The sequence below is a fragment of the Triticum dicoccoides genome, chromosome 2B, assembly GCF_002162155.2.
Source record: "Triticum dicoccoides isolate Atlit2015 ecotype Zavitan chromosome 2B, WEW_v2.0, whole genome shotgun sequence".
NCBI classification, from domain to species: Eukaryota; Viridiplantae; Streptophyta; class Magnoliopsida; order Poales; family Poaceae; genus Triticum; species Triticum dicoccoides.
In genome coordinates, this window is record NC_041383.1 from 798,635,735 (window position 1) to 798,640,138 (window position 4,404).

The window sequence follows — 4,404 nt, forward strand, 5'->3', positions numbered from 1 at the left end:
AATGTCCATAGCCAGGAAAGCATGACTATCAGTTGATCAACGAGCTAGTCAACTAGAGGCTTAGTAGGGACATGTTGTGGTCTATGTATTCACAGATGTATTACGATTTCCGGATAACACAATTATAGCATGAATAACAGACGATTATCATGAACAAGGAAATATAATAATAATCTTTTATTATTGCCTCTAGGGCATATTTCCAACAGTCTCCCACTTGCACTAGAGTCAATAATCTAGTTACATTGTGATGAATCGAACACCCATAGAGTTCTGGTGTTGATCATGTTTTGCTCGCGGAAGAGGTTTAGTCAACGGATCTGCGACATTCAGATCCGTATGCACTTTGCAAATTTCTATGTCTCCATCTTGAACATTTTCACGAATGGAGTTGAAGCGACGCTTGATGTGCCTGGTCTTCTTGTGAAACCTGGGCTCCTTGGCAAGTGCAATAGCCCCAGTGTTGTCACAGAAGAGTTTGATCGGCCCCGACGCATTGGGTATGACTCCTAGGTCCGTGATGAACTCCTTCACCCAAATTGCTTCATGCGCTGCCTCCGAGGCTGCCATGTATTCCGCTTCACATGTAGATCCCGCCACGACGCTTTGCTTGCAACTGCACCAGCTTACTGCTCCACCATTCAACATATACACGTATCCGGTTTGTGACTTAGAGTCATCCAGATCTGTGTCGAAGCTAGCGTCGACGTAACCCTTTATGACGAGCTCTTCGTCACATCCATAAATGAGAAACATGTCCTTAGTCCTTTTCAGGTACTTCAGGATATTCTTGACCGCTGTCCAGTGTTCCTTGCTGGGATTACTTTGTACCATCCTACCAAACTCACGGCAAGGTTTACATCAGGTCTGGTACACAGCATGGCATACGTAATAGACCCTATGGATGAGGCATAGGGGATGACACTCATCTCTTCTATATCTTCTGCCGTGGTCGAACATTGAGCTGAGCTCAATTTCACACCTTGCAACACAGGCAAGAACCCCTTCTTAGACTAATCCATATTGAACTTCTTCAATATCTTATCAAGGTATGTGCTTTGTGAAAGACCTATGAGGCGTCTCGATCTATCTCTATAGATCTTGATGCCTAATATATAAGCATCTTCTCCAAGGTCCTTCATTGAAAAACTCTTATTCAAGTAGGCCTTAATGCTGTCCAAAAGTTCTATATCACTTCCCATCAAAAGTATGTCATCTACATATAATATGAGAAATGCTACAGAGCTCCCACTCACTTTCTTGTAAACGCAGGCTTCTCCATAAGTCTGCATAAACCCAAACGCTTTGATCATCTCATCAAAGCGAATGTTCCAACTCCGAGATGCTTGCACCAGCCCATAAATGGATCGCTGGAGCTTGCATACCTTGTTAGCATTCTTAGGGTCGAGAAAACATTCCGGCTGCATCATATACAGTTCTTCCTTAAGGTAGCCATTAAGGAATGCCATTTTGACGTCCATCTGCCATATCTCATAATCATAGTATGCGGCAATTGCTAACATGATTCGGACGGACTTCAGCTTCGCTACGGGAGAGAAAGTCTCATCGTAGTCAACCCCTTGAACTTGCCGATAACCCTTAGCGACAAGTCGAGCTTTATAGATGGTAACATTACCATCCACGTCCGTCTTCTTCTTAAAGATCCATTTGTTTTCTATTATTCGCCGATCATTGGTTAAGTCTGTCAAAGTCCATACTTTGTTTTCATACATGGATCCTATCTCGGATTGCATGGCTTCAAGCTATTGGTTGGAATCTGGGCCCGTCATCACTTCTTCATAGTTCGAAGGTTCACCGTTGTCTAACAACATGATTTCCAGGATAGGGTTGCCATACCACTCTGGTGTGGAACGTGTCCTTGTGGACCTACGAAGTTCAGTAGCAACTTGTTCTGAAGTACCTTGATCATCATCATTAATTTCCTCTCCAGTCGGTGTAGGCACCACAGGAACATTTTCCTGAGCTATACTACTTTCCGGTTCAAGAGGTAGTACTTCATCGAGTTCTACTTTCCTCCCACTTACTCCTTTCGACAGAAACTCTTTCTCCAGGAAGGATCCGTTCTTGGCAAAAAAGATCTTGCCTTCGGATCTAAGGTAGAAGGTATACCCAATGGTTTCCTTAGGGTATCCTATGAAGACGCATTTTTCCGACTTGGGTTCGAGCTTTTCAGGTTGAAGTTTCTTGACATAAGCATCGCATCCCCAAACTTTTAGAAATGACAGCTTAGGTTTCTTCCCAAACCATAATTCATACGGTGTCGTCTCAACGGATTTAGACGGTGCCCTATTTAAAGTGAATGTAGCTGTCTCTAGAGTGTATCCCCAAAATAATAGCGGTAAATCAGTAAGAGACATCATAGATCACAACATATCCAATAGAGTGCGATTACGACATTCGGACACATCGTTACGCTGAGGTGTTCCAGGTGGCGTGAGTTGTGAAACGATTCCACATTTCCTTAAGTGTGTACCAAATTCTTGACTTAAATATTCTCCTCCACGATCTGATCGTAAGAACTTTATTTTTCGGTCACGTTGATTCTCTACCTCATTCTGAAATTCCTTAAACTTTTCAAAGGTCTCAGACTTGTGTTTCATCAAGTAGACATACCCATATCTACTTAAGTCATCAGTGAGAGTGAGAACATAACGATATCCTCCGCGAGCCTCAACGCTCATTGGACCGCACACATCAGTATGTATGATTTCCAATATGTTGGTTGCTCGCTCCATTGTTCCGGAGAACGGAGTCTTGGTCATTTTGCCCATAAGGCATGGTTCGCATGTGTCAAATGATTCATAATCGAGAGACTCTAAAAGTCCATCAGCATGGAGCTTCTTCATGCGCTTGACACCAATGTGACCAAGGCAGCAGTGCCACAAGTATGTGGGACTATCGTTATCAACTTTACATCTCTTGGTATTCACACTATGAATATGTGTAACATCACGTTCGAGATTCATTAAGAATAAACCATTGACCATCGGGGCATGACCATAAAACATATCTCTCATATAAACAGAACAACCATTATTCTCGGATTTAAATGAGTAGCCATCTCGTATTAAACGAGATCCTGATATAATGTTCATGCTCAAACTTGGCACTAAATAACAATTATTGAGGTTTAAAACTAATCCCGTAGGTAAATGTCGACGTAGCGTGCCGATGGCGATCACATCGACCTTGGAACCATTCCCGACGCGCATCGTCACCTCGTCCTTGGCCAGTCTCCGCTTATTCCGCAGCTCCTGCTTTGAGTTACAAATATGAGCAACGGCACCGGTATCAAATACCCAGGAGCCACTACGAGCACTGGTAAGGTACACATCAATTACATGTATATCACATATACCTTTAGTGTTGCCGGCCTTCTTGTCTGCTAAGTATTTGGGGCAGTTCCGCTTCCAGTGACCCTTCCCTTTGCAATAAAAGCACTCAGTCTCAGGCTTGGGTCCATTCTTTGACTTCTTCCCGGCAACTGGCTTACCGGGCGCGGCAACATCCTTGCCGTCCTTCTTGAAGTTCTTCTTACCCTTGCCCTTCTTGAACTTAGTGGTTTTATTGACCATCAACACTTGATGTTCCTTCTTGATTTCTACCTCTGCTGACTTTAGCATTGAAAATACTTCAGGAATAGTTTTCACCATCCCCTGCATATTGTAGTTCATCACAAAGCTCTTGTAGCTCGGTGGGAGCGACTGAAGGATTCTGTCAATGACTATCTCGTCCGGGAGGTTAATGTCTAGCTGGGACAGGCGGTTGTGCAACCCAGACATTTTGAGTATGTGCTCACTGACAGAACTGTTTTCCTCCATCTTACAACTATAGAACTTGTCGGAGACTTCATATCTCTCGACCCGGGCATGAGCTTGGAAAACCATTTTCAGCTCCTCGAACATCTCATATGCTCCGTGTCGCTCAAAACGCTTTTGGAGCCCCGGTTCTAAGCTGTAAAGCATGCCACACTGAACGAGGGAGTAATCATCAGCACGTGACTGCCAAGCGTTCATAACGTCTTGGTTCTCTGGGATGGGTGCTTCACCTAGTGGTCCTTCTAGGACATATGCTTTCTTGGCAGCTATGAGGATGATCCTCAGGTTCCGGACCCAGTCCGTATAGTTGCTGCCATCATCTTTCAGCTTGGTTTTCTCTAGGAACGCGTTGAAGTTCATGTTGACATGAGCGTTGGCCATTTGATCTACAAGACATTTATGCAAAGGTTTTTAGACTAAGTTCATGATAATTAAGTTCATCTAATCAAATTATTTAATGAACTCCCACTCAGATTAGACATCCCTCTAGTCATCTAAGTGATACATGATCCGAGTCGACTAGGCCGTGTCCGATCATCACGTGAGACGGACTAGTCATCATCAG